Below are 13830 nucleotides of genomic sequence, written 5' to 3' on the forward strand. Positions count from 1 at the left end.
GGGTCTAGCTTCCCCCAGGGTCTAGCTTCCCCCAGGGTCTAGCTTCCACCAAGAGCAGGAGTCTAGCTTCCCCAGGGTTGAGCTTCCCCCAAGAGCAGGAGTCTAGCTTCCCCAGGGTCGAGCTTCCCCCAAGAGCAGGAGTCTAGCTTCCCCCAGGGTCTAGCTTCCCCCAGACCAGGGATCTAGCTTCCCCCAGGGTCTAGCTTCCCCCAGACCAGGGATCTAGCTTACCCCAGGGTCTAGCTTCCCCCAGACCAGGGATCTAGCATACCCCAGGGGTCTGACACTGGAGAGCCATATGCTACTCTGTGGGTGCCTACATATATGGCTCTGAAGTAAAATGGAAAAAAAATTAAGAATATTATTCAGATAATGGTGATTTCATTTTTTTGAAGGAATGCATCTTGAATTAATCTTGAATAATTAATCTCAAATAATTATCTCGAATTAATCTCAAATAATTTAAAAATTGTTGTGAGGGACAGGATTGGCTCAGAAGTTTGTGACACCCCCACCCCACCCCCACCTTCTCCACCACCTTCCTAGACTCTAGGGCCTACAGCTCTCTCAATGTTGGCTCATCTGGACCCTATAGGACAGGTAGAACTTCTCCTTTGGGTGTCTGAGACTTTAAATCTTTATAAGCCTAGACAGCCTCATCGTTCTCTCAGGGAGTGACTGGTGGGTTCACACTGCTGACCTTGTGCTTAGCAGCTCAGTGTTCCAGGGCTCCTGGGGCCTAGAGCTAGTGTCCTGAAGGGGAACTGCTAGTCTCCGCAGCAGTGAGGAGATACATTAATGTTTTCTAAAGCCACCCACGTGTGACTTCTGTCACAATCACACAGAGGGTGGTGTACACTTAATCTGTGCAGATAGAAAAGCAGGTCAAACTGGCCTGGCCAAATAGGAAGCTTGACTTGTGTCCGTAGATGGAGTTAGCAGTGTTGTCAAAGTGCTCCAATCATAATAATTAATAAAACAATAATAAATTGGCCTATAGAATAATGCTTTAAATAAGATGTTTACAGCTATTTTTTTAAGTTAAAAAAAATTAAGCCAGACACTACAACCATATTGCAATTCATCAAAAAGAGAAAGCTTGCTCCACATTCAAGGTGTGACTAGCCACCGCTCTCCAGATAATCCCAGGTGCCAGGAGGCCAGAGGGAAGATGGTTGTGATACTCAAAGGTGGTGATGGACTATTTAGAAATAACAATGCAATTCCAGTTCCCAAATTTGGCTTAAAAAACAAAACCAAAACCCAACTCCTGGCCATTGAGTGGATTCCAACTCAGAGTGACCCCACAGGGCAGGGTGGGACTGCCCTCTTACAGGAATAGCAAGCCTTGTGTCTTTCCCACAGAGCACCTGGTGGTTTTGAAGGGCTAACTTTTGTCATCAGCAGCCCAATGCCACCAGGGACTCCTCTGACGTGTCTTTCTGTAAAGTCTTGCCTTCTCAGTTGACGTTCCCAAGCTGCTTTAATAATGGACACATTTTCAAATGGTTAAATATGTCGGTGAGTGTACAGGGAGGGCATTCTGAAATGCCCAGGAAAGCAAAGGAGGAAATGGATCACATTTCTGAGAAGATGCCATTCTTCCTCACCCTTCCCCAACCCCAGCCACCCTGGCCGCTCCCATTCTTTCAGTTCCTAGAGCCACGGCCAGCTCTCTCCTCCCTGAGCACTCCTACCCCGACTTTCCCACACAGGGAAGTTTCTCCTTTGTTCTTTTCTTGTCACAACTTTTCTGCCACAACTTCCTGTTGATAAGCCACACGGAGCCACGCTGATGGCAGCCAGAGCCCTGGAGACGCATCCACCATCTTTGGATCCACAAGCCTTCGCACCCGCCGGCCTGTGATCTTCCTGCATGAGTGTGAAGAGTGATTTATGGACTAGTATCAGACTTAGAGACTAATATTGGACTTACTGACTTGATCTGGACTGGGCTGGGAGGTTTTCTCAATATACAATTACTCTTTGATATAAAGCTCTTTCTTACAGAAATATGCGTGTCCTGGATTTGTTTCTCTAATCAACCCGGACAGACACAGATGGCATTTGACCTTAGGTTATTCAAGACCTAGGATAAGATTGTCAAAACACATCCCTCAACTAAATACAGTTCAGTGTTAAGCTCATCTCCGCTGATGTGCTGGGACCAGGTTTTTTTCTTCTTACCAGTTGCAAGAGAAATGGAAATGCCCTTTGTCTCTGGCCCTTAATATCTGAAAAGGCAGTATTGTACCCAACATGGTGACAGATAAATTATGTTCCTCTTTTGCACAACTGTGAAAGGTAAAGCACAAATCTCGATTCTATGAGCAACTGGTTTGCGAGTCCCCTGCCTGCTGGGCACTGTGGTAATGCTGCAGTAATACCAGGCACGATGATTCTCATTTTACTAACGAAGAAAATTCCACCCATAGAAATCCAGTCGGCTTCCCCATGTCTTCAACCCAGCAAGTGGCAAGAGCCAGGATCCAAAGAGTTCAACCAGCCAATGCCAAAGCTCATATAGGTAATCTTTATTATAGGTTAGTAATAAATGAACAAATAGTGTTTTTTGAGCCTGCACTGCCCAGAATCGGGACAGGATGCCCGAGGAAACAAAGAAAGACGAGAGCCACACAGGTGGTTATCTTTCCTTGGAACGCTGTACTGCCTTTACGTCTTGGCCTAAAGTAGAGGCAAGAAAGGTGAGGCCTAAAGATAAGGAAGATGTCTACAAAATTACATTCCCTAGTATGGTAAGAAGGAGCTCTGTGGCTTTGTGGTTATGTGTTGGGCTGTGATCGCATGGTTGACAGTTTGAAACCACCAGCAGCTCTTCTGGAGAAAGACTGGCCTTTCTAGTCCCGTAAACAGTGACAGTCGCTGACACCTACTAGGGGTCACTAGGAGTCGGACCAACTAGAAGGCAGTGAGTGAGAGTGGCCGGAAGCAGCTTATGAGAATCAAGGTACTCTTATGTGCTACAAGAGCCCTCGGAAACAGGGGTGGTCTTTCCGGGAAAGAGTAACTCTGTTTCCTCTCTGCTGCGTTGATAGTTTCTGGCCCTGGTGGCCTAGTGGTTACTCATTGGACTCAGCAGTTTGAAACCACTAGCCGCTCCAAGGGAGACAGACTGGCTTTCTACTCCTGTAAAGACTTACAGTCTTGGAAACCCACAGGGGCAGTTCTACCCGATCTGATAGGGTGGCTATGAGTTAGATTAGACTCCATGGCAAGGAGTTTGGATATTTTACACATATACCCTGCAGCTTTTTATTATATATGTATCATTTTATTGGGGCTCATACAACTCTTATCACAATCCATCCATCCATCCATTGTGTCAAGCACATTTGTACATATGTTTCCCTCATCATTTTCAAAGCATTTTCTTTCTACTTGAGCCTTTGGTATGAACTCATTTTTCCCCTCCCCCCCTCCCTCTCTCATGAACCCTTGATAATTTATAAATTATTATTATTGTCCCATGTCTTGCACTGACAGATGTCTCCCTTTACCCTCTTATCTTTTGTCCATCCCACTGTGAAGGGGTTATAGGTAGGTCATTGTGATCAGATCCTCCTTTTCCCCCCAACCTACCCCTTCCCCTCCTTGTTTGGCTACTCTCCATATTGGTCCTGAGGAGTTTATCTTTCCTGTATTCCCTGTGTTTCCAGCTCTTATCTGTACCCATGTACATGCTCTGGTCTAGCCAGATTTGTAAGGTAGAATTAGGGTCATGATAGTGTGTATAGTGGGGAGGAAGTATTAAAGAATCAGAGGCAGGGTATATGTTTCATCCATGCTATACTGCACCCTGACTGGCCGGTCTTCTCCCCACGGCCCTTCTGTAAGGGAATGTCCAATTACCTACAGATTGGCTTTGGGCTTCCACTCCGCACTCCTTCCCTCATTCACATGATTTTTCGCTCTGGGTCTTTGATCCCTAATCCCTGATCTCTTCGAGGTCACACAGGCTGGTGTGCTTCTTCCATGTGGGCTTTGTTGCTTCTGAGCTAGATGGCCACTTGTTTACCTTCAAGCCTTTAAGACCCTAGACACTATATCTTTTGATAGCTGGGCACCATCAGCAACTTTTTAAGAAAAATAATTTTATTGGGGGCTCTTATAACTCATAACATCCCATACATCAGTTGTATCAAGCATATTTGTACATATGTTGCCATCATCATTTCCCAATCATTTTCTTTCTACTTGAGCCCTTGGTATAAACTCTTTTTCCCCCCTCCAACTCTCATGGATCTTTGATTAATTATATATTGTTATTATTGTTTTGTGTCTCACACTGTCCATTGTCTCCCTTCACTCACATTTCTGTTATTCATCCCCTTCTAGGGGGGTGGGGAGCTATATATCCAACCTTGTGATTGGTTTCCCCTTTCTCCCCTTCCCCCCTCCCCAACCACCCCTTTACCCTCCTGATATCGCTACTCCCACTATTGTTCGAGAGGCTTATCTGTCCTGAATTCCATGTGTGGAGAGCTCTTACCTGTACCAATGTGTGGTCTCTGGTCTAGCTAGATTTGTAAGGGTCATGGTAGTGGGGTGGGGGGTGGCGGGGGTGGGGTGGGAGGGAGGAAGCATTCAGGAAATAGAGGAGTGATGTGTGTTTCGCCAGTGTTATATTGCATCTTGGTTGAATTGTCCCTTCCTTGTAACCCTTCTGTGGGGGGATGTCCAATTGTCTCCACTCCAACCCTCCTTGTTCACATCAATATAATTGCTTGATTTGGATCTTTTGATACCTGATACTTGATCCCATCGATGTCTCAGGATCACACAGGCTGGTGTGCTTCGTCCACGTGGGAGTGCACTTGCTTTTATATATAACATAAGCACAAAAGATCCAACAGTATTATAATTATTAGCTGATTATGAAGACATTTTCTTTTAAACATAAAAGAAACAACATTTTCTACATCCATAAATGCACTTTTTTTTCATAAATGCAGTTTTATTGGCACACAGGCTTAGGTTTTTTCAAAAAGAAGAAACTGATTTTGCATGGAAAAACGAGATTAGGTAAGTAGACATTAGCTTCCTAAAAAACGTTTCAGGACATGGGTTTCATACACTCTAGACAAATCCCTCCTTCTAGTGAGACACAAATAAGAGAAATGGGGTCTTCCCGGGAGGCGTGGGGGGCTGTTTTATGTTGAAATCTTGATTTATAGATATTTCGGTTCTTTTGCAGAGGCTTGCCTGTGTTTTCCATTCTAAACCAGGGTCCCACATACTCAGAAACCCCAGCCTAACACACACAGTCCAAGTGACATTTATTCAACTCAGAGGATGTAGAGAACGACTTCCATGTCCCGCAGTGCGGAGTGATTGTTCATGCCGTGGGGAGCAGTGTGTGTGCGTGCGTGCGTATGTGGGGTTTCATTCGCGGCTTATTGCGGCGTGTGCTCTGTGGCTGCTCTTGAGCCTAAAATTAACGGCCAGGACTGGCACCGTGGAGCTGGGAGCTGATGGGAGGGAATTTAGCGGGAGGACACACCACCACCAGGCTGTGAAGAGCAGCGTTATCTGCAGACAAGGAGGGCACACATGACCTTTCGAATCCCTCCAATGTGAAGACGACGTTGTGATTCCACGCACGTCCTCTGTCTAGACCTGCAGGGCGGCTGCTCCAGATCTGACGGCTACTCGATGGGGAAAGGCCCATGTGCTCCACCTACCGGCTCATCCTGGAAACTGCCCAGCCTCAATCAGGAAAAGCAACCCAAACCCACACTGGCGAGGACACGACGCCCGCTGGAAAATGTGCAGTCAAATCTCAGTTCATCAAGAGAAAGATGATTCCCAAGGCATTATTTTTACTATCAGTCTGCCACTTCAAAGTGTCTGTAACTTTAATACCTATGTGTTCCACAATGATCAGTATTCATTCACTTAGTGTCTGGTTAGTCTGAGACCATTCCAGGAGAAAGGAAAGAGACAGAAAAATGCTGGCTGGTCCTTTGACAAGGGGAGCCCTGCGGGGGATGGGGGGGGGAGTGGTTACACATTGGACCGTGAACTGCCAGGTCAGCAGTTTGCAACCCCCAGCTGCTCCAGGGGGAAAAGAGGCGGCTGTCTATTCTTGTAGAGCTACCTTCTCAGAAAGGCAGAGGGGCAGTTCTACCTGAATTGACTCCAGGGCAGTTAACTTGGGTTTCTTCTTCTCTGACAAGTGGGAAACAGATAAATACTCGGAGGGGTAAGTAAGCTGCCCACGGTGACAGTGCCTCCCGCCCCGTGAATTCCACAGACATTCCGTGCAGCCGAGATCCGCCCCGCGCGGCACTGATGTACCCTTTCACCCACAGCTTCTGTCCTTAAAATCCCTCTGTCCCAGGCCACCTGGACACACCTCTCCTTCGGCCGTGTAAACCCATTCCCACATCCTGCCAGGCCCATCGCAGCAGTGTCCTTGTTCTTTCTCAACGCACCAAAGGCCCCGGGGCCTTTGCACCTGCCTCTGGGTGCTCTTCTCCGATGCCCACATGGTCACCACCCTGGACAGGCCTTCATCTCAGAGAGTGCTTTCTGCGTTACCTTATCCTAAAGAGTACCCCATGGTCTTCCTTTATTGCTGCTTTAAAGTACATTAAATGCATATTTGAAACCTTTGTCTTGAAAAGCAATGCAGACGCTGTGCCCTAAAGCCTCAAGTGCATGAAGCATAAGCCAGAACCACCTGGTTGCCACCGAGCCCGTGCTGGCTCACAGCAGCCCCCTCCGGTGGGTCTCTGAGACGGTAACTGTTGCCAGGAGTAGAAAGCCCAGTCTTTCTCCCACAGAGCTGCTGGTGGTTTTAAACTTCTGACCATGCGGATTGCAGCCCAGCACATAACCACTACACTGCCATGGTTCCTATGAAGCATCAAGCCCTCAAACTGAGGGCTTCCTGTGGCTGTGACAAACTGCCATTGACAAGGGCACCTCTCTTGCTTGACCCCACCCAAAGGCTTTAACCCACACTGCCATCAAGTCGATTTGGACGCATGGCAATCCTACATAAGATGTCACAGGCTGTAAATCTTTACAGGAACAGACAGCCTCATCTTACTCTCAAGGGGAGGCTGAGGACTTTGAGCCACGAACCTTACAGTTAGTGAGCTACCCAATCACCCAATTCTCATCGGGGCTCCTTCCCTTTCAGACTGAATTCCAGAGAAGGAGGAAGAAAAGGCGAGGAAGAGAGGAAAGCTGTCCATACCACTTTGAGCACTCACTTTTGGTGCCCAGCAAGATGAAAGGTGCTGGGGGAAGGATGGCGGCCAGCAGACTTGGTAAAAAGGTAGCAGTGAGGCGTCTGTCTCATCTCTGCTTCATAGGGATTAGCCTGGGACTGCTGAGCTTGATTCTCCTCTCCCCTTGTGAAATCACAAGAGGTCAGTGTCCCACCCTATCATTTTTACAGCGCGGCTATTAAATTAAGAATCAATACTAACAATGGGCGCTAACCTCATCTTTGCAAATATTATTTCAGTCCATGTTTAACCTAATTAAAGGGCTGTGAGATTAAAGACTTAGGTTTAAATCTTGAGTTCAAATCCTGGTTTTGCTAGATCCTAGCTTTGCGACTTTGGGCAAATTATCTTAATATCCCAGTCTCCATCCTCTTCATTATTTAGTCATCTGTAAAGTGTGTGTGTGAGGGTGCTTGCCCCTTAGGTTTGTGGGAAATCTTCGATGAGCACAAAGTATGACACAGAACAGTTTTCCAACAGCGGCAGCCATTTACTCCATCAATTGCGTTATCCTCAATTCGTTGGGAAAACCCCTCACAAGTTTGGAGCCAGTTTCTGACCACCGGTAGGCTTTATGACAACTCTCAGCTTCCCTCTCTCCACTGTATTGTCTGTTCCAGATGTCTCTTCTGTGAGGGAAGTTCAGAAGAACGTTCTCCCCATACTGAGAAGTAACCAGCTAATCCCCTCAAACTCATTTCCACTAATGTGCTCTGTAGAGCAAACACTTGGTTACCCAAAGTCTTGCCCTTGACAGACACTTAATCCTAGGTGTCCACAGATATAAGTAACTGTTTTGCTACTGCATACCATAGACTTCTGATGACCACCTTTGTTGTTAGAAACCCAGTCATGAATGCCTTTAAATCTAATCAGATCAGAGAACCAATTCTGGGTAACACGGGTCCCAAAGTTGAGGATCCATTCTTAAGATTCTGACCATCTGGAACGCCTTTCAGTGCCTGATGCTGTTCTGCGCAGTGCACGTGGCTCACAGTCCTGTGTCTGGTGTGGGGACTAAGTGAGGAAGGAGTCAGGAAGGAGAGATGAACGTGAGGGAGGCACCACAGAAAAAAACCAGAAGTTGTGAGGCTGAGCTGGTACTCAAGGCGGCTGTCCTTAAACCATCTCTAAGCCGTGTTGATGGGGGTTCCTGCATAAGAAGCGCCCTTCCTCACAGAGCTCAACAAGCACCTGGCCCAGGATTGGGAGAAGCTGGAGGAGGACCAGGAGCTGCAGATGTAAATCCAGCTGCTGCCTCCAGGCAACCAGGTGAGCTAGCAGACCGACAACCTTCTCAATTGCAGGACTGTTTTGTGGCTGGCTCCATCCTTCGGAGCATGGAAGATGGCTGCTACTCCCCTTCCACCCCCAAGTCTGAGAAATGACTCATGGGGCCATGCTAACAGGATGGGGCAGGGACATTCTGGGAAATGGTTCTGCCTTAAATTGACACCCTACAAGCTAAGGAATTTAACTTCATCCCAAATAATGTGGTGTTTGTTTGAATTTCCTGAGCAATAATTAAACTTCAAATTTCCTAGTTGACTTCTTGTTGTCTAAGCCACGTTTGAGTGACTAGTGTGCTAGTGGCCGGGGACTGGCTGAGCCTCCCGGACCACCTTGTCTGGTACCCATGGCCCCCAGGGAGGAGGGGATCGGGCAGTCATACCTCTGCAATGGGATCTCCACCATGGTTCTCTAAGGAAGCCACTAACGGTTCTAGACACAAGCTCCTTGGGTTACTTGAAGGGGGGCATGGCAGCTTCACGAGGGCAGCATCCTAGACACCACCCTCTATCTTTGAAGTTTGGGGCCATAAAAGTGTAATTTTAAGTACCACACTTTCCCCGAGTTCTTCCCGGAAGTTAACGAACCCAGAGGAGCAGTGGAAGCCATCAGGTGGGAAGTGAGGGAGCCCAGAGGGGCGTCTCAGCTTGCAGGTGCAATCTGAAGAAATAGGAAAATAGGCCTGAATTTACAACCATCGTCTGAAGACAGGCACGAGGGGACCTCTGAGAGCTTGCACTTGGCATCCAGCAGTGGGAAAGCCCACGTTTTTTACCAGGTCCAAAGTGAGCTTTCCATGTGGGCTTCCCAAACCTGCAGCTGATGTCTATTTGTCTGACCTAGCTTCAAGTGGCTAGGTTCAGAGAAAGAAGTACTGCATGGACAACCAGAGTCAGACCGGCAGAGAAATGAAAAGTGTGCATTTTACTTTATTTGATTTTCAACGGACAAGCTCATAGCCCTACTGATCAAAGAAGAAATCTCAGTAAAAATATGAAATACTTTAAATAATCCATCAGGTAGACTAACCAAGAAAATGAAAAACCAGAACCGCCGCCCCCAAACCCCACACAAATGATCAACATCAGTAATATCCCTTCAGCTTTGATAGAATAGGGTATGGCAACAAATGTATTACATAAGAAAGTCTCTTGAAAAACAGTATCAAAACCAACAAAGGAAAAGGTCAAAAGTATGAAAAGCCTTATCCTGCTGCCCACGGCCATGGAGTCCACTCTGACGCATGGCAGCCCCATGGGGCAGGCTCTCCAGGCTGCACACCTGGAAGGGAGCAGACAGTCTCATATCCTCACACAGAATCGCTCGTGGCTTTGAACTGCCCACCTGCTCGCCGGTAGCAGTCCACTGTTTACTAAAACAACATGAGGGCAGAAATTAATGCATTTTTTCACAAATAAATTCCCTAAGATTTGCCCTGCAGTAGACAAAGATTTCTTACAGTATAAAATGCATTATGAAAGAAAACATTTGATAAATTGATCTTTGTCAAAATTCTTGTTTTGTTTAAAATCATTTTATTGGGGCTCATACAACCCATCACAATCCACACATACATCCATTGTATGTCAAGCACATTTGTTGCCCTCATCATTCCCAAAACATTTGCTTTCTACCTGAGTTCCTGGTATCAGTTTTTTCCCCTCCCTCGTGAACGCTTGATGCTTTATAAATTATTTTGTCATATCTTACACTGTCTGATGTCTCCCTTCACCCTCTTTTCTGCTGTCCATCCCCCACGGAGGAGGTTATATGTAGATCCTTGTAATCAGTTCCCCCTTTCTACACCTCCTTCCAGCCACACTCCCAGTATCACCACTGGTCCTGAAGGGATCATCTGTCCTGTATTCCTGGTTCCTATCTGTATGCATATATCCTCTGGTCTAGCCAGATTTGTAAGGCAGAAGTGGGATCATGATAGTGGAGGGGTGAGTGGGGAAGAGGAGGGAAGGAAGCATTTAAGAACTAGAGGAAAGTTGTATGTTTCATGGTTGCTACATTGCACCTTGACTGGCTCGTCTCCTCCCCGCCAACCCTTCCATAAGGGGATGTCCAGTTGCCTACAGATGGGTCTTAGATTTTTTTGTTTTTTGTTTGTTCTTTGATGCCTCATCCCCTGAACCCATCAGCACCTCATGACCACACAGGCTGGTGTGCTTCTTCCTTGTGGGCTTTGTTGCTTCTGAGCTAGATGGCCGCTCGTTTACCTTCAAGCCTTTAAGACCCCAGATGCTGTATCTTTTGATAGCTGGGCACCATCAGCTTTCTTCACCACATTTGCTTATGCATCCACTTTGTCTTCAGCGATTGTGTAGGGAAGGTGAGCATCATGGAATGTCAATTTAAAAGAACAAAGTGTTGTGGCATTGAGGGAGTACTTGAGTGGAGGCCCAATGTCCATCTGCTACCTTTATACTAAACCTATAAATATATGCACGTTTAAAGTTTTGTTAATCAAAAGACATCATTAAGAAAATTAAAAGGCAAGCTATACACAGGAGATAAATATTTATAGAACAAAAGACTTATTCTTATTTTGTGGCTGCTGAGAATACATACAATAAAGTTTACACTCATTCACAAGAAAGGACTTTTTTTAGTTATCTTTATTTTTTTTACAGTTGAGAATATACACAGCAAAGCATATACCTTCAACGGTTTCTACATGTACAATGTAGTGAGACACTAGTAACAATCTTTGAGTCATGTAACCATCTTCACCAGCCCCCTTTTCTGAGTTGTTCCTCCATTAACATAAGCTCACTGCCCCCTAAAATCCCTGTCAAATCTTCCCGGTTGCTGTGGTCAATTTGATCTCACAGGATAGTTCTTAAATGAGCTTACTGCTCAAGGCAGACATTTTCACTAGTTAAGCTACGCTACTAGTTTGGGGGTATTTTTGGTTTGAGGTTTAAAGACTATCTCAGAGCAAAGTTTCAGAAGTCCATCCACACTCCATGGCTCCAGAAAGTCTGGAGTCCATGAAAATTTAAAATTCTGTTCTGCATATTCGTCTAGTTTCACGGCAAAGGAGGCAATTGTTCACGGAAGCAATGTGCCACACAGTCCAGATCCCCCTTATCCCTTTTTTCCATTGTCGTTCCAAGTGATCAACTGCGGGGCCTTGAATAGCCCCTGACAAGCTTTAAGACCACAGACACTATGAAATGAATTAGGAGGCAGAACAGAAACACTAAATACATTACGAGGCCAATTAGCTGGGATGTCCCCTAACCATGACCCTAAAGATCCAAATCAATGAACCAAAATCCATGAGGTGCTTGGTTGTACAGACGCAGGCTCAGGAGGTAACTGTTGCTGTCATCTGTCTTACAACTTTTCCTAGGCACATAACTTCTCGACAGCAATTACAGTTGTCAGTTGTAACACCCCACCCTTAATCAGTGTGATTTCTCCATCACAGTTCACAATACATAGTTCCTACATATAATTAAAAGTGACCCAATTTTTAACATTAAAAGACTTGAACAGATAGATGCCTTTACAAAAGACATAAAAACAGCCACAAAGTATGTGAAAAATCTTTAACATAATTAACCTCAAGAAACATGAAATTAAGCCATAATGAGATTTCACACCATTAAAATGGCTAAAAGACTGACTACACTAAAGGTTGGTGAGGCTATGGAGCAACTGGCTCACTCGTCATTGCTAGTAGGAATGTAGATTGGTACCCCCACTTTGGAAAAATCCGTTTAATATTAAATGTGTATGTATCATTCAGCAATTCTACTGATAGGCATTTATCAAAGAGAAATTAAAACATCGATCCAAAGATCTGCACACAAATATTTGTGGTAGATTTATGTATAATACCCAAAGGAAATAACCAAATACCCAAAATATGCATGGCTAAACAAGTGTGACTTCTAGAATGAATCAATGGTGAGAAGGAACAAACTATACATAGGTGTAACAGCACGAATGAATCTCAAACTACATTTAGCTAAAAACTACACACTATGATTCCATTTGTGTGAAATTCCTAAACTCCCAGCCACTACTGTCCCTCCGAGAGGGGCAATTACGCTCCAGTTGAAGGTATAGCGTGCATTTCATGGTTCAAGCCAACCAGTGTTTCTGAGAGTCTCTTCATAAGCACAGCAATGTTAGGGACCACGCAGCCAGATGCGTCCGTCTCACTACTGAGCACCCAGTGAACTGACTCATCCACGGCAACGTTTCTGGGCACTGGTAGGCTTCGTTTTCAGTGGGAGGTTATGATTTTGGTGGAGAAAAAGGAACAGAGCTTATCTTTCATATAGGGACCACCTTTGATTCCTCTCAATTAGCCACTTTACTTCTCCTCAGGCATTCTACAAATGTCTGCTAATTAAAAAGTGGATTGTTCATTCAAAACACAGTATGGTTTAATCTGCAGATTAAATACTTGCTCCTAATGCTGAATGTGGCACCTAGTAGGTTAATGAAATCTTTATTGAAGAGAAGGCATTTAGCTAGTAGTATTCATCGAATCCCAAGTGGGTTTGGGATTCTATGAGAACGCATGGTTTACTGTAGCAATGAATCGGTTAGTCTCCACTGTCAAGCATTTAGGGCCCAGGATAAAAAAGGAGCGGAGAGATGGTCACAAGCAGGACGTGCTGCAGTAAGATGGCCAGGCGAAGATTTTGTGAATCTGATGAAGTTGGGATGACTGGAAAGGAAATGTTTCCCCGTTCCAGCTGCTGTGTGTTAGCTCTCCTTCATGCTGCCCTGGGCAGTCTCTGGCTGTAAGCATCTCTATTTGATTAGCACCCAAGTTCTTCTGATTTTTCTTTGTTTCCGTCTTCTTCCCAGACACCATTTACAATTAATCTGCCTGCAATAGAAACTTCATGTATTAAACACTGAACCCCTAACTTCTCTCCCAGGTTTATTTCTGACTTCTTATAGAAGGGAAAAATGGATCATGCTATAAAGGAGCAAGAAGTTGGAAATTCACAGCACTGGGAGATAGAGAGGATGGTGATCTAAGTCTCGGAGATTTCTGTCTCAGCATCTCCAGCCGAGTTCCAACTTCTACCTTAAAAGTAAAAACTGTAGCCCTAACATTCCCAACTCCTGTTCTATACTCTAAAAGGTTTCAAGTCAAGGGAGAAGTAGTTCCCATTTAATATTCCTGTGGGAAGGACCTTTGAATTCCTCTAGTGGAAAAAAAGAGAACATGACAGTGGTGTCAGGGGGCGATGTAACAACGATGAAAAATACAACTTTCTCTAGTTCCTAAATTTTTCCTCCC

Source organism: Echinops telfairi, unplaced genomic scaffold (assembly GCF_000313985.2).
Source record: "Echinops telfairi isolate 266 unplaced genomic scaffold, ASM31398v2 ScPeMD7_5167;HRSCAF=5991, whole genome shotgun sequence".
NCBI classification, from domain to species: domain Eukaryota; kingdom Metazoa; phylum Chordata; class Mammalia; order Afrosoricida; family Tenrecidae; genus Echinops; species Echinops telfairi.